We start from the raw sequence: 20,400 nt of genomic DNA, 5'->3' as shown, positions 1-20,400 counted from the left end.
GAATTACTAAAGCTGTGAAATGCAGTTCAAAGCTGTTGAAAAGAAATGAAACCAAAAGGAGAATACTGACAGTATCCAGCAGGCCAGTCAGTGTTTGCGGAGACAGAAGAACTGAGGTAATATTGTAGCTGTGTGCTACACGCAGCGCTGAAATAACGACACATAGTCGGTGAGCTGCAGTTGCAAAAGAGGTTTATTCAAACTTCGCAGCCTCGCTTTAAAGCCTTCCTGATCCCGCCCTCCCCGGGCAGGAATGCTGTAGGAGGCTCGTATTCACAGTCCCGTCCCGCGTGCAGGCTTTTCCCCTTGCTGGTGGGGCAGGCTTGGTGCCCTCTTTGGGACCGGCCTCAATGCTGGCGCGCGCCGCTTTGTGAGCCGGTTCGAGTGCGCCGGGAAGTGGGTCACCACATAACCCCCCCCCCCAGAACTGGCGATACACCCCCCAATGTCCACAGTCTGGGACGGACTCTGTTTGGGAGGTCTGCCTCTGCGCCGCGGTGCCTGAATCTCGACCGGCTGCGCCAAGTCCACATGGGCCGGTTTGAGTCAGTCCACTGTGAAAACCTCCTCTTTCCCCCCAATGTACAGCACGAATGTGGACCCGTTGTTTCTGATCACCGTAAACGGCCCCTTGTAGGGCCGCTGTAGCGGTGCCCGATGTCCGCCCCGTTGTACAAAAACGACCTTACAGTTTCGCAGCTCTTTGGGTACGCAGGTCGGGTTCTGCCCATGCTGTGAAGTCGGTACGGGGGCCAGGTAACCGAGCCTCTCACGTAATCTGCCCAGGACTGCTGCGGGTTCTTCCTCTTGCCCCCTTGGGGCTGGTATGAACTCTCCTGGGATGACCAGGGGTGCGCCGTACACCAACTCGGCCGACGTGGTGTGCAGATCCTCTTTGGGCACTGTGCGGATTCCGAGCAGGACCCAGGGGAACTCGTCCACCCAGTTAGGCCCTTTGAGGCGGGCCATGAGAGCCAACTTCAGGTGACGGTGGAAACGCTCCACTAGTCCGTTTGACTGTGGGTGGTAAGCAGTTGTGTGGTGCAGCTGTGTCCCCAAAAGGCTGGCCATAGCTGACCACAGGCTGGAGGTGAACTGGGTGCCTCTGTCAGAGGTAATGTGGGCCGGTACACCAAAGCGAGATACCCAGGTTGCAATCAGTGCCCAGGCGCAGGATTCAGAGGTGGTGTCGGTGAGCGGGACCGCCTCTGGCCATCTTGTGAACCGGTCCACGACAGTCAGGAGGTGCCACGCTCCGCGCGACACTGGCAGGGGGCCCATGATATCCACATGAATGTGGTCGAAACGCCAGCGGGTGGGGTGGAACCACTGCGGCAGAGCTTTGGTGTGCCGCTGTACCTTGGCCGTCTGGCAGTGCATGCACGTTTTGGCCCATTCACTGACTTGCTTGCGGAGTCCGTGCCAAACGAACCTGTTGGCTACCATCCGGACGGATGTCCTGATGGAGGTGTGCGCTAAGTTGTGAATGGAGTTGAAAACGCGCCGCCGCCAGGCTGCCGGGATGATGGGATGGGTTTGGCTGGTGGTGACGTCACAGAGTAGGGTCCTCTCACCTAGGCCTACGGGGAGGTCCTGGAGCTACAAACCGGAGACGGCGGTTCTGTAACTAGGGATCTCCTCGTCTGCCTGCTGCACCTCTGCCAGCGCTTCATAGTCTACCCCCTGGGACAGGGCCTGGATGTTAGGTCTGGAGAGAGCGTTTGACACGACATTGTCCCTTCCCGAGACATGCCGGACATCCGTCGTGTATTCGGAGATGTAGGACAGATGTCGCTGCTGGCGAGACGACCAGGGATCGGATGTTTTCGTGAATGCAAAGGTAAGAGGTTTGTGGTCCGTGAACACGGTGAAGGGCCTACCTTCTAAGAAGTACCTGAAATGCCGGATTGCCAGGTATAGCACCAACAGTTCCCGGTTGAAAGCACTGTATTTGAGCTCGGGTGGTCGTAGGTGCTTACTGAAAAACGCCAGGGGTTGCCAGCAACCTTCGATGAGTTGTTCCAGCACTCCACCGACTGCCGTGTTGGATGCGTCCACTGTGAGAGTGGTAGGGATGTCCGTTCTGGGGTGCACTAGCATCGCGGTGTTTGCCAAGGCTTCTTTGGTTTTAATGAAAGCGGCGGCGGACTCTTCGTCCCAGGTAATGTACTTGCCCTTACCCGACATCAGGGCGAACAGGGGGGCGCATGATTCGGGCAGCTGAAGGGAGGAAGCGGTGGTAGAAATTCACCATACCCATGAATTCCTGAAGGCCTTTGATTGTGTTGGGTCGGAGGAAATGGCGGACCGCATCTACCTTAGTGGGCAGAGGGGTTGCCCCGTCTGTGGTAATCCTGTGGCCCAGGAAGTCGATGGTGTCGAGCCCGAATTGGCATTTGGCCAGGTTGATTGTCAGGCCGTATTCACTCAGTCAGGCATAGAGTTGACGGAGGTGAGACAGATGCTCCTGACGACTACTGCTGGCTATGAGGATGTCGTCCAAATAGATGAAAGTGAAGTCCAGGTCGCATCCCACCGCGTCCATTAACCACTGAAATGTCTGTGCGGCATTCTTTAGGCCGAACGGTATGTGGAGGAACTCAAAAAGGCCGAACGGGGTGATGAGTGCCGTTTTGGGGACGTCATCCGGATGCATCGGGATTTGATGGTATCCCCGGACGAGGTCTACCTTGGAGAAGATCCGTGCGCCGTGCAGGTTTGCTGCAAAGTCCTGAATGTACGGCTCAGGGTAGCAGTCCGGTGTTGTAGCCTCGTTCAGCCTGCGGTAGTCGCCGCATGGTCTCCAGCTCCCTGTTGCTTTGGGCACCATGTGCAGGGGGGAGGCCCATGGGCTGTCGGACCGCCGTATGATCCCCAATTCCTCCATCCTCTTGAACTCCTCCTTCGCCAGTCGGAGCTTGTCCGGGGGAAGCTGCCGAGCACGGGCATGGAGGGGTGGTCCCTGGGTCGGGATGTGGTGCTGTACGCCGTGTCGGGGCATGGCTGCCGCGAACTGCGGTGCCAGAACCGATGGGAAATCCACCAGGACCCTAGTGAAGTCGTTGTCGGACAACGTGATGCAGTCCAGGTGTGGGGCCGGCAACTGGGCTTCACCCAGGGAGAACGTTTGAAAGGTCTCGGCATGGACCAGTCTCTTCCTTGGCAGGTTGACCAGTAGGCTGTGAGCTCGCAAAAAATCCGCCCCCAGGAGCGGTTGGGCTACGGCGGCCAGTGTGAAGTCCCACATGAACCGGCTGGAGCCGAACTGTAGCTGCACCGTACGGGTGCCGTAAGTCCTTACTGTGCTGCCGTTCGCGGCCCTCAGGGTGGGACCCGGTTCTCTGTTGCGGGTGTTGTAACTCGTCGGAGGTAAGACGCTGATCTCGGCTCCAGTGTCGACCAAAAAGCGGCGTCCCGACTGCTTGTCCCAGACATACAGGAGGCTATCCTGATGGCCAGCCGCCGTAGCCATCAGTGGCGGCTGGCCCTGCCGTTTCCCGGGAACTTGCAGGGCGGGCTACAGCGGTGGGCATCTGCGCCCCACCGCCTGTGGTAGAAGCACCATTGTTCATTGGTCTCCTCACCCCTGCCTCTGGGGTTAGCGGACTCTGCGGCGGGGCCTGGTCTGGTTTGCTGCTGGGAGCGTGGCCTGGTGATCTGTGCAACGGACGCCCCACTCTCCTTCTTGGCTTTCCACAGCACGTCCGCCCGGGCCGCCACCTTCCGGGGTCGCTGAAATCCGTGTCGGACAGCAGCAGGCGTATGTCCTCGGGCAGCTACTCCAGGAATGCCTGCTCAAACATGAGGCAGGGCTTGTGTCCTCTGGCCAGGGACAGCATCTCGTTCATCAAAGCCGATGGCGGTCTGTCTCCCAAGCCAACCAGGTGCAGTAAGCGGGCAGCTCGGTCGCGCCGCAAGAGTCTGAAAGTCCTTATGAGCAAGGTTTTGAATTCCGTGTATTTGCTGTCCTCCGGGGGCAACTGTATGAACTCCTCAACCTGGGTGGCTGTCTCCTGGTCAAGGGAGCTCACCACGTAGTAGTAACGTGTGGCATCCGAGGTTATCTGCCGAATGTGGAATTGGGCTTCTGCTTGCTGGAACCATAGGTGAGGTCGCAGCGTCCAGAAGCTTGGCAGTTTTAACAAAACTGCATGAACAGATGCGGCGTCGTTCATCTCTGGTCCAAATATCGTTTGGGCCATCGGGGTCACCAATTGTAGTGGTGTGCTACACGCAGTGCTGAAATAACGACACGTAGTTGGTGAGCTGCAGTTGCAAAAGAGGTTTATTCAAACTTCGCAGCCTCGCTTTAAAGCCTTCCTGATCCCGCCCTCCCCGGGCGGGAATGCTGTAGGGGGAGCGTATTCACGGTCCAGTCCCACGCGTGGGCTTTTCCCCTTGCTGGTGGGGCAGACTTGGCGCCTTCTTTGGGACCGGCCTCAATGCCAGCGCACGCCGCTTTGTGAGCCGGTTCGAGTGCGCTGGGAAGTCGGTCACCACAATATTATAGATTTGTGACATTATAACAGAAATAAAATTGTTGAATCCTCATTGAATCCCAAAGACCGCTAAATACCAAGATGTAAATTCAGGTACGGATTGTCAAGCTTTTATTGATCATTTGGAGCTGGGTCAGAATCAACAGAAAGGTTTGTTTTCAATGTTTTAAATGATTTGAAATTTGATGTTCTGTGGCAGCAGTACAGCACAAAGACATAAAATTACCATAAATTCCAAAATCAGTAAGTAGTGAATAACAAGAAATAATCAGGTAGTGTTCATGGGTTTATGGACTTTTCAGAAATCTGCTGGTGGACTAGAAGAGGCTGTTTCTGAATTGTTGAATGTGGGTCTTCAGACTCCAGTACCTCCTCCTTGATTGTAGTAACAAGAGGAGGACATGTCCCAGATGGTTGGGTCCTTAATGATTGATGTCTCCTTCCTGAGGGACCTTGACGCTGGGAGAGTCATGCCCGTGATGCAGCCGCCTGAGTCTGCAACCCTCTACAGCCTCTCGCGATCCTGTGCATTGGAGCTTCCATATCAGATGGTGATGCAGCCAGTCAGAGTGCTCCCCTCTGTACATTGATAGAAAGTTGCATCAGCCTTTGGTATCATAGCGAGTTAAAGCAGCAGGCAACTAGAAGTTGAGGGACACCCAGCAGATAGAGCAAAGTGGTCAACCACTCTGCATTTGTTTTTTTCCAAAGTAGACTTGACAAGCTGAGAGGAAGGGGGGTTTGGGGAAGGAAAAGTTACTGGAATTTAGAAAAATTGATGTTTGTGCTAGCAGGTTGAAGGCTATCCAAGCAGAAAATGAGGTGTTGCTCCTCCTTCCTGAGTTTGGCCTCATCATGACAATAGAAGAGGCCACGGACAGACATGTCAGAATGAGAAACAACAGCCACATGAAAATGGGTGGCCACTGTGAGAGTCTGCCTTCTGTAGCCTTCACAGCTAAGATGCTTAACAAAGCAATCCCCCAATCTTTGTTGCGTCTCAACTGGAAATACTGTTTGGGGCCCTGAATAGTATAGGGACAGATGCAGCCCTTCTCATACCTTCAGGGCTAAGGGGCAGGAGGGAGATAAGTGGAGAAAGAGGAGTGGACAGAGTGTGTGATCCCCATGGTAGGTGGACAGGGATTCCCCCTCACTTTCCCTCCTTACATTTTTCCTTCACCCATCTTCTTACTCTGGCTTCTACCCCATCTTTTCCAGTCCTGATGAACAGTCAGGTCCCAAAATGTCAGCTCTTTATTCCGCTCCATGGACGCTACCTGATCTGCTGAGTTCCCGATGAAATGCTGCTTCATCTAGAATGACTACTTGGATCACTGTATGTTGGGAAGAGATGGTGTTCTGTGGTTGCATAGAAAATGACTTGAAAAGGGGAATGGCTGGAGATTGAAGGGCAGACCATGAAGTTGTGGAGAGAACAGACCTCCATACACTTAATGAAATAGAGCTTGCTCAGTGTTTCCGGAAGCTTTTGGTTTCATTTCAGATTTCCAACCTTGTCAATATTTGTCAATAGCTGTTCTTCCACTATATCATAAAGCAAGCAGTCCACTTTAAAAGAGTTATTTCAGAATTAAATGGTACAATAATTAGTCTTGCTTTGTGCAGCAAATAACCCTCGTACAAATATTCGTTGTCTATTGCAAGACCCTGTTGGACATCGATAAAGTAAAATGCTGCAGGCCTGTTTCCTTTGTTCGGTGGTGTGACAGATGGTGGGGCAGTTGCATGGCCTCCATTATAGTGAGGACTAGGTCTCAAGCCAACAGCTTGCCTGCTGCTGCAGTCCAGAAGAGGGAGACACCAGAAGTGGTGTAGCTTGGCGTCCGTGCCAGATTGGGGGCTGGCCTCTCCCATGGGTGCTACCCTCCAGCTAGATTGCTTGCGTCTGCACACCGCCAGGAACTCTACCAACAATTTGCGGGATATGTTGCTCAGAGACATGGGCTATGTATATGTTTTTTTAGATGATTATGTTTTCCTTTGCTCGCTATTTTCAATGTGTGTGTATATTTTACACCTTGGCCCCAGGGGAATGCCGCTTCATTCAGCTGTATTCATGTATAGTCGAATGATAGTCAAACTTGAATTTGAATTATTGCCAACAAAAACTTCTATCTGGACCTGTTGTGCACAAACTAGCTGCTGAATTCACCATAGGATGGCAATTCCACTTCTAAAGTGACCTTTTGGCTGAAGCATTCCTTGGCAGCCTCAAGGATATGAAAAGCAATAAAGATACTCAATACAGTTTTTTTCTTTGCTGGACAACTGGGGCCTGTTTAGAGGCAGAAGAATTTGTTACAAATCATGTGATGTTAATTGAATGTAAGTTTGATATAAGGGCATGCAGATCTTTTACTGGAATATATTTAGATGTTCTTTAGGAGTGAATGAAGTATGATCAAAGAATCCTCTGTGATTCATTTTTGCACTGACATAACATGACACAACTATGATGCACCAATAGTGGAGAGAATGCAGAAAAAAACATTTTTCAAGATTTTTCAATTCAGATTTATTTATCATATGTACTGCACATCAAAATATATAGTGAAGTACATCATTTGCATTAATAATCAACATAACCAATGATGTACGGGGCACCTCGCAATTGTCACCACATTCTGGTGACAACATTCTTCAATTGGGTCAAATTTCTTAAATGTTGCTGGGGCTTTCAGTCAAGCAGGTAAGCCTACATTGCACAGTGGGATTTATTCAAAGGAGAAATAGCAAGAGTGTAAGGCCAACATGTTCTTGTAAAGGTAATGGTCCGAGGAAACAAAAATAAAAACCCTTGGATATCAAGGGAGACGGAAGGTAGGATAAAAAGAAGAAATGAAACATATGTCATGGCTAATGGGAGGGAAAATCCTATCAGGAGTATAAAAAATATAGGGTAGTGGTTAATAAGGAAATTAGGGAGGAAAGAGGGGTAATTCAGAAATTACTCTCTGAAGTCTGCCTGCAAGTGGAGAAGATTAATAATCAGTCAGTAAGTCAGGACTAATCAGAGATCACCAACATAGCTTTGTCAAGGACAGATCTGTCTGAACAACTTAACAGAATTCTTAGAAGAGTTACCAAAGTGTATTGATTAGAACAAGCCAGTAGATGTAATTTCTTGGAATTAGCCCAATTACGTGGACTTTTGTAAAGCTTTTAACAATGTCAAAATGTTATTGTCCATGAGATACAGGACACATTGGAGTCTAGATCCAAAATTCCAAAGCAGGAAACAGAGGGTGATGGTAGAGGGTTGTTTTGTGATTTGATACCTATGATTAGTGATGCCTCACAAGGAGAAGTGTTGGGACTCCTGTTGTTTGTAATACAAATGAATGACTTGGACGTACAAATGCATGTAATGTGATTTAATGAGTAAATTGTAATGAGTAAATTAATGAGTAAATGTAATGAGTAAACTTTAAACTATATTGCTTTGTGTAGCTTTTGTTCATAAATGGAAGTCAGTCTTCAGTTCTTGAAATGTAAATAGAAAGCAGTGATCAGCTTGAAGTTAAAAAACAGCCTTGCAGACAAGGTTTGCAGATAGCAAACACTCCATGAGAAAAGATGCTAGCTCACTGCATCTGGTTTATTATTGCTCAAGATGCAGTATAAGACAATAGATTGTTTGATTTGAGTTGTTTTAAACAGACAAGCTGACTCTTAAGTTGTTTAGTTCCAGGAAGCATGCTGAATAGATCGATAATATCTTTTAGCATATCAATAACTAATATTTTTATACTTAGGAGGTTTATGCACTCAAAGAATTTAGCTTCACAGCATTTATGGCCTTAGTTGAGTTATGTACCTCCGAAAATCCTTTGAGACTGTGTTAAAAGGATATCTGAGGAAATATATGGTTGTGAAGGGGGGAAAAGGGAATGAATGCAGAGGGAAGTTCAGGCTTGTTAGAATGGGGTAAAGAACATCCAGAAGCTATGAAAAAAACGGGGAGAACAAGAATCCAGACTTCCAGCTTCGATTTCTGCAACTCTTTGGTATGTCTTTTTAGTTTATCGGAATTGTACCTGTGGTTTGGAAATTTGTAATCCTTAATCCTCTGTTTCTGAGAAAATCCTTTATGCTTAAGAAATGCTTTATGTTTAAGGAATGCATTATCCTAAATCCTTTGAAATTTAGAAATGCTTTGTGCTTTGGAGATGGGTTGTGATTTAGAAATGGCTTGCAGTTTGGAAATGTTTTATAAGATAGAAATCCTCTGTGAGAATTTGGAAACATTTAAAATAAAAATCCACTGTGAATTTTAATTGTGTTTTGAGAATGTATGGATTTAAATGTGTATCACTGAAAATAAATGAACTGTATTTTAAACCATTTTGTTAACTGGAACTATCTTCTCCTTGGTAAGGAGAAGCGACCCACTGCTCGAATAGTGGACATTGGCAGCTAAACTTGCCATGGAGAATAAAGAGGAAAATAATCTTTGAAGATTAGGTAGCTACCTTAATGAGAATACTTGTAGCTATTTATATCCAATAAGGTTTAAGGTCTTCAGTTGAATTTAGAACTTTGTGGTCAGCAGATCCAATACCATTACAGCAGATGTAGAAGCCAAGATCAGGATGATGCAAAGATTGACAGAGATACTTATGGTGTAGGAGGTAGTGAGGCTGCAGGGAGAAGTTGATATTTTAGTGAAATGGGCTGTAAAATGTCTGATGGAATTAAATCTAGATAAATCTGATATAATACAGTTTGGGAGCACTAAAGAGGTAAGGATATGCACCATGTATGCTGTGGGTTTGAGGATTATTCAGGAACAGAGACCTTGGAGTACAAATCCATAGTTTCTTGAAGGTGGTAACGTAGGCAGACAAAATGGATAGGAAAACATATAGGATACTAATGGTCATTAATCAAAGCAGGACCCCACTAAGGAACACCAGGCCATCGTCTCCCACACCATCATCAACCTATTGAGTCTGGAAATCTCCCATGCACAGACACCAACCTCAAAGTCCGCACACCCTACACCTACCATTTCTACCTCTTACCCAAGATCCACAAACCTGCTCGTCCAGATAGACCCATTGTTTCAGCTTGTTCCTGCCCCACAGAACTCATATCAGGAAACCTTAACTCTGTTTTATCCCCCTTGTTCAGTCCCTTGCTACCTACATCGTGGCACTCACACGGTCTGGATCTTTTCAATGATTTCAGGTTCTCTGGCCCCCACCATCTTATTTTTACCATGGATGTCCATTCCCGATACACCTCCATCTCCCATCAGGAAGGCCTCAAAGCACTCCATTTCTTGCTGGACACTAGACCCAAACAGTTCCCCTCCACCACCACTTTCCTCTCTCTAGCAGATCTTGTCCTCATTCTAATAATTTCTCCTCCCACTTCCTTCAAACAAAAGGGGTGGCCTTGGGCACTAAACAGTCCTTCCAGATGAGGCAACACTTTACCTGTGAGTCTGTTGGGGTCATATACTGTGTCTGGTGCTTCCAATGTGGCCTCTTGCATATCTGTGAGACCCAGCATAGACTTGCTAAGCATTTATGTTGTGATGAGGCCACACTTAGGTTGGCGGAACAACACCTTATATTCTGCTTCGGTAACCTCCAACCTGATGGCATGAACATAGATTTCTTGAACTTTTGGTAATACCACCACCCCCTTCTCCTTTACTGCTTCCCATCCCCTTTTCCCTCTCTCACCTTATCTCCTTTGGTTCTCCTTCCCCCTTTTTCTTTCTTCCATGGTCTTCTGTCTCTTTCACCAATCAACCTCCCAGCTCTTTACTTCACCCCTCCCCCTTGTGTTTCTCTCTATCCTCCCCCAACTTTAAATCTACTCCTCAGCTTTCTTTTTCTGCAGTCCTGCTGAAGGGTTTTGGCCGAAAACATTGACTGTATACTTTTCCTTAGATGCTGCCTGGCCTGCAGAGTTCCTCCAACATTTTGTGCATGTTGCATGGATTTCTAGCATCTGCAGATCTTGTCTTGTTTGTGACAGATATTGTTTCTCAGTTGTGGTGTGCATGTTCCTTGTTACTTATTAGCCCATCACTGTAGATTGCCTGGTTCTTGTTGCACTAGGGAAAGCTCAATTCATTGAGGAATTGCAAATGATTCTAACATCAGTAAACATCCTCATTTCTCATCTGATGTCAGTAGGGTATTTTATGACATATCTAAAGGCAATTGAAACTAGGACACAACATTCGGAACTCCTGCTGTAATATATGAAGTAGTGCTTGTTCATGAAAAGACTGCAGGTTTAGTTTAAGACATTTAGTCCTGGACCTAATTAAGTCTGTCCTTCAAAGACAATAGAACCTTCTCCATGGAGACTTCCATCAGCTATACCAAAACCATTTTTTGAGGTCTACATAACCTAAGTTGCACATGCAAATGCATATGCAATGCTCCTCAGACAGGATGAAGAGGTCAATACTCCCCAATGCCATTAGGCTTTACAATTCAACTGCCAGGACTTAAGAACTTTTTTTAAAGCTATTATTAATGCTTTTTGAGTTAGTGATTTAGATGCATATCATATTATTACTGAGTTAAGTATTGTATGTAATGAGTTTTTGCTACAACAAGTGTATGGGACATTGGAAAAAATGTTGAATTTCCCCATGGGGATGAATAAAGTATCTATCTATCTATCTATCTATCTATCTATATAATAGAGCTATTTGATTTTTATATGCATTTTGAATTGTTATATAAATGTTGCCTGGAATGAAGATTTGGTTTTGCCTTGGAGTCATCAATTTTGCTTAGCAAATGCTAAGGTGATCAGTGGTCACAGTGTGGACTAATAGATTGAACCCAGGTGCAGAGGAATGATAGGCTTCTATGTTGAGACAGAAGCAAAAGTTTATTCATAGGAATTCCAACTGAACATTGGAGGCTTGACCGAACAACACCATGAGATGACTCATTCTTGAAACACACAAGTACCTAATGACACAAGAATCAGCTTTGTCTGGAAGTCCACTTTAAATAATCACAGTGCACTGAAAACCTGTGCTAGTCAAAATGAAACTTGACAAAATTAAACTGGAAGCACAAGGTCTTAATGACTGAAGATAAGAGAACAATTAACAAACAGCTGCACAGGCCCGCAGGGCTCATGACATCGGCATTGATTTGTAGGGTCATTCAGCATGAAAATAGGCTCTTTGGCCCAACTGGTCCATACTGACCTCAACATCTACCTTTCTATTCTCAGTTGTGCAGATTCGGCCCATCATTCTCCAGGCCTTTCCCCTCCATGTACCATGTGCAAATGGCTCTTAAATGTTGAAAATGTAGCCACTTGCTCTGGCAACTAATTCCAGGTAATCAGTACCCTCGGTGTAAAGAAGTGCACTTAAAAGAGAAGTTACCTCTCAGGTCTCTTTTAAATCTTTCCCCTTTTATCTTGTGTCTGTGCCCTCATATTTTGGACTCTCCAACCCTGGGGGGGGGGGGGAGATGATGACTACCCACCTTATCTAAACCTCTCATAATTTTATACACATCTATGAGGTCACCCTTCATTCTCCAGCAACCAAGGAAAAAAGATCCAGTACAGCCAACCTCTCCCTATAACTCAGGCCCTCTAGTCCAGGAAGTATCCTCATAAAACCTGTTCACACCCTCTCCAGCTTGATGATGTCTTTCCAATAACAGGGGGATAAAAGGTAAACCCAGCGCTCCAGTAGTACATCGTCACTACCTCCTCCCATAGATGCTGTCTGGCTTGCTGAGTTCTGTCAGCACTTTGTGTTTTTATTTATTTCCAGCATCTGCAGATTCACTCATGTTGCTCCAGATATGGCCTTATCTACAACTTGTATCACTGCAGTGCAATGCCAATACTCCTAAACTTGATGCCCTGATTAATGACGTCATTTGTTCTTATCTTCAGAATATCCTTAATCCAGGAAAACAGCAAATATAACATTGTTATTCAAGGAAGGAGCAAAAAAGAGAATATTGAAAACAATAACCCCATTAAACTAATGATAGATATTGGGAAAATTCTGCCATCCATTTATTAAGAATGTTCTGTTGGAGGGCTTAAAAGTATAATGCGATTAGACCAAGAAATCTTGGTTTTATGAGGTAATACCTACCAAACTTGTTAGGAATTCTTTCATTTGTAAATAGCAGGATAGTTAATGACAGGCCAGGATGTGTACTGCTTTTAACATTTTAAAAAGTCTTTAAATGAGGTTTGAGGGTTTGTGGGGGATTAAGGATACATAAACAGCAGATTAGTACAAGAACAAGGGTAACCAGGTCATTTTTAAATTGGCAAGACATAACCTAGTAAGTTGCTCATGGACCAGTGGGATTATGATCCCTGAGGAGACATCACTATCATATTACTTGTGTATTATCCATTCCATCTGTCCCACATTCACTTCCAATGCTATCTTAAATTAACTCTTTCCCGGTTCTAATGAAAGGTTTTCTACCTGAAACGTTAACCCCATGACCTCGAAGTAGAAATTCATTTATTTTAAAAGTACATATGGTTTCACTTTTTTTTCAGACTTTCAGTTTTCATATTCTGTGCATTTTATCGTCCGTTCCTTTTCTGTTTTGTTGTGTGAGGGGAGGGTGTTTGTGGGTTGATGTTCTACTGTGTTCTGTTAGTTTTTTTGTGCAGGGTACAGTATGTTTTTTGGGGTTGATGTTCCTGTTCCATTTTGTGTGGGGGGGAGAGGGGTTGATGATCTCCATGTGATCTTTTTTGTGCAGCGGGGGGGGGGGGGGGGTTAATGTTTCTCTCAATGACTTTCATCTTCTTTCTTTGTTTTGTGGCTATCTGGAGAAGACAAACTTCAGGCTTGTATATGGATTCAAGCTTTGATAATAAATGAACCTTTGAATCTTTGTTATGATATGCTACTTTGAGATTTGAGCTATGTAAAGTTGTGAAGTGTTTCCTTCATTGCCACTTCTATTCATAATTTTGGGAATCCGTAGTTTTAAAGATTTTTATTGCTGTCTATATTTGTCTATTGGGTAAGAAGCCACATAGATATTAATATGGTGAGTATAAAATGTTTGTGAAAAACTAAAAGAATCAAAGAAGCAGGATTGAGAGAAGGTATTGGATTGTTCAGCTTGGGTACTCCGTTATCTCATTCTTTGTATGTCACAGCAGCTGCTAATTTCTTAAGTGTGCATAAAAAGCCCAATATAAATATTAACATTGATTTCTTAGTCACTGGTGACCAAAAGCATTCCTCCACCCTGTTAAGTCAGAAAAATGTTGTTTCTTTTTTATCAATGCCCTTTTGACTTTTTTGTCAGTTTAATTTCCATTTCGTGAAACAACAGTATTGTCCTCCTCCACCCTATCCTAAAAAACCCATCATTCCTCAGACATTTCATCTCTTTTTCACTATCCCTAGTTTTCTAATGTTGTAATTACTCATGGAATTTGAATCTCCTTTTCTAATGTCGTAACTGTTGAAGTCCAAATACTGCAACACGCTAGAGTTGTGTTCAGCATATCAATGACAGAATAGAGTTCCTTCAACCGGTATTTCATTAGTGATTTCAGCATACAGTGCTCCTAGTTTTTGTGTGATTGTTCACAATATTCCATTCTGAAGGAATAAAGATTTTATTTTGGAATTATTTGGATTTCAGTTATTGTAAGTGGGTTTTAATTTCATTGCTGAATTCATGCTGTAAACACAAGGGTACTGGAGTGGAAATTTCAGATCTGCCCTTTTTCATTTTGCTTTAAATAAAATCTTTTTTATTATAATTTTCTCTCATTAATTTTCTAATATGGTAGGGAAGAGAAGCTTTCTGTATAACCACTGAACAACCACTTCTGAAGTTTAGAAAACATAACTAACCCATTTCCTTATTATTTAACCATAAACAATCCCCTGCATACTCATAAACAAAAATAAAATTATATAATTTATTTTTTATTTGTTTGTGTAGAAAGTGGGAAAATATTTTTGGTTAAGTATTAGGGAAATAGGTTAGTTGTATTGCATGTGCTTCATTAGTGGTTGTATAGGGGGTATATGGAAAGTTGCTTTTCTCAAACATAGTAAAAGTGCATAGAAGCAAATTGATATTAAATGGGCATTCCTTCCCTGGCTGCTAGTCAAGTGCATCATTGGGCCCTGGAACTATCTGCACATCAGTACAATATAAATTACAGGAGGTCCGAGCACCATTCAACTGCCGATGGACTATCCAGGTTTCCATTAGCTGTTACAGCTCCAGAACCATCCCTGAAGAGATCTTTTACTTCAAGGAAGTACCTATAACTTGGATAACTTCGGCGCAAGTCCAGAAGTACACACTACTGACACTGTTCTATCTAAAGTGGACATAGTAACCCATGAATGGAAAGGAAAGCCAATTTCATAGAATTGAAATCTTACCAGGCTCAATGGAAGGAGCTCACAGTCCAAGCAAGATGTTTACTTTGGAGCTACCATGTTGTCATTCCTCCAGCATTAAGAAAGCAAGTCTTGATGAACTATATGCAGGACACTGTGGCGTAGTGTGCATGAAAGTACACAGCTATTTCTAGTGGCCAGGAATGGAGGTAACCATTGAAGGGTAGGCCAAAGCGTGCCCACATTGACAGTGAATGAGAAATGTTCCTCAACTTGCTCCTTTGCATCCATGGGAATGGTCTGAAGAACCGTGGCAGAGGATTCATATAGATTTTGCAGGACCAGTAGAAGGTCATAGTGGACACACACAGCAAATGGCCTGGTGCTGCCGTCATGAAGTTCACTACATCTGGAAAATGCATTGAGGAGCTACACTCCATCTTCAGCTGCTTTGGACCTCCAGTACAGCTTGTAAGTGACAATGGCTCCAAACTCCAGTCTGAAGAGTTCAGGGTATTTATGGGAGCAAACGGAATTCGGCACATCAAGTCAGCACCATATCACCCAGCCACTCATGGCTTTGCTGAACGATTCATACAAACATTGAAACAAGCCACAACTCTTCAGTGGGAAGTGGATCCCTCAACCGGCATCTTTGCACTTTCTTGCTGACATACCGTAACACACCTCATACCACCACCAGAACAGCTCCAGCTGCTGCACTGATGAAAACACTGCTTTGCGCATAGCTTAACCTGCTTAGACCCCAAACAAAAACAGATCGTGCTGAATGAACAGAAAACCCAAGCAGAGAGAGGTGGCAAATGTAGTACAGAAGTTTCACTACAGGAGAGAGTGTACTTGCTCAGAACTACATCTCTGGTACAAAGTGGATACCTGCAACAATGGTGGTACAAACTGGTAATGTGTCATACACAGTGGAAACTAGTAACCACTACATCTGGAGAAGACAAGTTGATCAGCTGTTGCCACTGCTGAGGCTACTGAAAACCAGCACAAACTGACCAATCCAGATCCAGCTGTAGAAATGGGACAGGATTCTGAGACAACAACTGCAAAACTTCTGTTAAGGTCAAATATCACAGACACTGCTCCTCCATCACCTGTGCTTTCTGAGGTTCTCCCCTGCTGACAATGCAGTACCCGTCAAGATCTATACATTCACCACCGAGAGATAAAATGTCTTTGGCGTCATCCTCCAGGCTGTCAGTTCCCTCACAGGAACAGGCGGCTTGAATCTCTAGTTTAGTGACTAGCTTTCCGCACATGGGACAGAATAATCCCCAGCGTTATGTCTGGGAATAGAGATAGTCCCTTGTATAGAAAAAAAAACTGCTTTTGTTGTTGGTTGAATTTGATAATTACTCCATTGAATGTTAATAGTTCAGCAGCTGGTCCGAGAATGGGAATGGGGAGAAACCTTTAAAATAATGGGGGGCTTGGATATGTTATGTATTCATGTATATTTTGACCTTCACAGGCTGCTGCTGAGCTGCCCCGTGTGTTACATTACTGAAGGTAATATGAAAGGACATTCTAGGTAGATGACTTACAAGTAAAATGAACATCAGCACGTTTGTTCTGCGCCTTTCTATCTCTTGTGTGTTATTCACAGCTGCCTGGCTTCCCAGTACTACAAACAGAACAGTTTCAGTCAGATTTTAGAGAAAACCATAACATGGTGACAGCCCTTACCAAAAATGTCAGCAAGCTTTGGTTCAACACCCATGCCAACAGAGTCTCAGTTATAATTCTATTAGATTTAAGTGTTGCCTTCAACACAATTGACCACAACATTCTCTAAGATCATTTTGAGAACTGGGTTGGACTCTCAGGTAGCTCCCTTTATTGGTTTCACTCATTAACCTGAGAGAGAAAAATGTTTGTCTTGGGGACCAGTTTTCGCTGAGATACAACGTACCATTCAGGGAAGCTGTCTTGGTTCCAAATTTTCTCCGTATACATACTCTCCTCAGGAGACATCATTAGTGAGTATAAACTTGATTTGCCCTGAAGTACAAAGTTGTTCCCAAAGCCAAAAGAGACAAGCTTCTTGATGAATTTGGGAACGTGGTTCCCCTTATAAAATCAGAAGTTACATGCCTGGGTGTTAACCTTGATTCAGATTTGAATTTTAATTACCATATAAAGAAAGTGACCAGAGTGGCATTTCTATTCTTAGAAAATATTGCAAAGATATGCCTGTTTCTCTCATGTGATGCTTAGAAACAAATTCATGCCTTTATATTAAATAGACTGGACTACTGCAATGCACTTTTTACTGGCCTTCCAAAGCAATCTATTGATAAACTCCAAATCGTTAAGTACACTACTGCTATACTTTCAACTAAAACCAGTATGAGTGAGCATATCACTCCCATCCAATCTGTATTGGCTTTCTGTATCTTTTACAATTTACTTCAAAGTTCTCTAGCTTGTTTTTAAAACTCTGGGGCAGGAGTACATCACAGAATCATTTTCATTTTATAGTCCAGCTCAAGATCTCAGGTCTTCTTCTGCCAGTCTCATATAGTTAAACAATCTCCCTCAAAAGCTAATTGTCAGGTTAACTTTATTGAAATATGCTCCTAAACTGTGAAATTCAATACCTAAAACTTTAAAGGATGCAAACACAGTTGACAACTTTAAGCACCAGCTTAAGACCATAAGATATAGGAGCAGAATTAGGCTATATGGCCCATTGAGTCTGCTCTGCCATTTCATTATGACTGATCCAATTTTCCTCTCAGCCCCAATCTCCTGCTGTCTCTCCATATCCCTTCATGCTCTGACCAATCAAGAACCTATCAAGCTCTGCCTTAAATATACATGAAGCCTTGGCCTCCGCAGCTGCCTGGCAGTGAATTCCACTCTCTGGCTAAAGAAATTCTTCCTCATCTTTGTTCTAAAAGGATGCCCCTCTATTCTGAGGTTATGTCCTCTGGTCTTAGATTCTCTCACCAGAAGAAACATCCTCTCCATATCCACTCTATCAAGGTCCTTCACCATTCGATAGGTTTCAATGAGGTCACCTCTCATTCTTCTGAACACTCTTCATATGACAAACCATTCAATCCTGGAATCAGTTTTGTGGACCTCCTTTGAACCTTCTCTAATTTCAGCTCATCCTTTCTAAGATAGTGGGTCCCAAACTGCTCACAATACTCCAAGTGAGGCCTCATCAGTGCTTTATAAAGTCTCAGCATCACATCCTTGAGTTTATATTCTCATCCTCTTGGAATGAATGCTAACATTGCATTTGTCTTCCTCACCACAGACACAACCTGCAAATTAACCTTTAGGGAATCCTGCACAAGGACTCCCAAGTCCCTTTTCACCTCAGTTTATTTGTATTTTCTCTCCATTTAGAAAACAGTCAACCCTTTCATTTCTTCTACCAAAGTACATGACCATACCTTCCCAACACTGTATTTCATCTACCATTTCTTTGCCAATTCTCCTAATCTGTTGAAGTCTTTCTATAGCCTCTTTACTTCCTCAAAACTACCTGCCCCTCTACCCATCTTCATATCATCTGCAGACTTTGCAACAAAGCCATCAATTCCATCATCCAAATCATTGACATATAATATAAAAAGTAAATGGTCCCTACACAGACTCCTGTGGAACACCACTAGTCACCAGCACCCAGCTGGAAAAGGCTCCCTTCATTCCCACTCTTTGCCTTCTGTTAATCAGCCACTGCTTTATCCATGCTAGAATCTTTCCTGTAATACCATGGGTTTGTAACTTGTTAAGCAGCCTCATGTGTGGCACCTTGTCAAAGGCCTTCTGAAAATTAAAGTGCACAACATCAACCAATTCTCCTTGTCCCATGACCTCATCCTTAATAATCGACTCCAACAATTTTCCCAATCGCTGAGGTCAGAATAACTGGTATATAGTTTCCTTTCTTCTGCTTCTCTCACTTCTTGAAGAATGTAGTGACATTTGCAATTTTCCAGTCTTTTGGAACCATTCCAGAATCTAGTGATTATTGAAAGGTCATTGCTAATGCCTCCACAATCTCCTCAGCCAATTCTTCCAGAACCCTGGGATGTACACTATTTGATCTAGGTGACTTATCTACCTTCAGACTTACAGTTTCCCAAGAACCTTCTCTCTAGTTGGGGTAACTTCACACACTTCATGCCCCCTGACACCTGGAACTTCCACCATGCTGCTAGTGAAGACTGACTCAAAAAACTTATTCAGTCCAACTGCCATTTCATTACTAACTCTCCAGCATTGTATTCCAGTGGTCTGATATCCACTCTCTCCTCTCTTTTACACTTTCTCTTTCTGAAGAAACTGTTGGTATCCTCTTTAGTATTATTGGCCAGCTTACTTTCATATTCCATCTTTATCTTCTTTATGATGTTTTAGTTGCCTTCCGTTGGTTTTTAAAATTTTCCCAATTCTCTAACTTCCCACTAATCTTTGTTCTATTATATACACTCTCTGTGGCTTTTATGTTGGCTTTGACTTCTCTTGTTAATTGTGGTTGTGTCATCCTTGTTTTAGAATACTTCTTCCTCTTTGGCATGTATGTATCGCGTGCCTTTCATATTGCTTTCAGAAATTCCAGCCATTGTTGCTCAGCCATCACCCCTGCCAGTGCTCTTTTCCAATCAGTTCTGGCTAACTCCGCTGTCATACCTCGTACTCCACCGTAATACTGATACATCTGACTTTAGCTACTCCTTCTCAAATTTCAGGGTGATTTTGATCCTATTACGCCCACACTCCCCTAAGGGTTCTTTAACATTAAGCTCTCTAAACAGTTCTGGTTCATTGCAAAATATCCACTCCAGAATAGCCGATACTCTAGTGGGCTCAACCACAAACTGCTCTATAAAACCATCTCGTAGGCACTCTAGAAGCTCCCCCTCCTGGAATTCAGCACCAACCTGATTTACCCAATCTATTTCCATATTCAGTTCCCCATGTCTATTGTAACGTTGTGTTTTTGGCACAGATTTCCTATCCCCCATTGTAATTTGTAGACCACATCCTTCCTGCTGCAGCTAAATCTTAACAGTTTAACTTTGCTTTTCACTATTTTGTCATTTTATCTTTTATTTTCATGTTTGCACTTTATCCCATTTGTAAAGCACTTTGAACTACATCATTTGCATAAAAATGCTCTATAAATAAATTGTTATTATCACTGTATTTTTCTTTTTACTCAGCTCAAGCTGGTAAAACCTGAAGTACGGGCATAGCCAAACACACTCATTTCTCAATTGTTAGGAACTTTTGGACTATTCTAGTGGTGTTTAGTATTGTAGCTTTCTGGAGATTTACATAGGAATTACTGTGCAGGCCTAATTGGTTCATGCTATTGTGTAGTGACTTTGGGATGACACCAGTTGTAGATATTACTACTGGGACAATGTATACCTTGTTCATGTTCTATAGCCTTTCAATTTCTTCTTTTAATTCAGCATATTTCTGGTGTTTTTCACTTACTGATTTCTGTATCTTATGTGTGTTTGGAAT

This window comes from Hemitrygon akajei, chromosome 1 (assembly GCF_048418815.1).
Source record: "Hemitrygon akajei chromosome 1, sHemAka1.3, whole genome shotgun sequence".
Taxonomy (NCBI): domain Eukaryota; kingdom Metazoa; phylum Chordata; class Chondrichthyes; order Myliobatiformes; family Dasyatidae; genus Hemitrygon; species Hemitrygon akajei.
Note: the sequence above shows the minus strand (reverse complement) of the source record.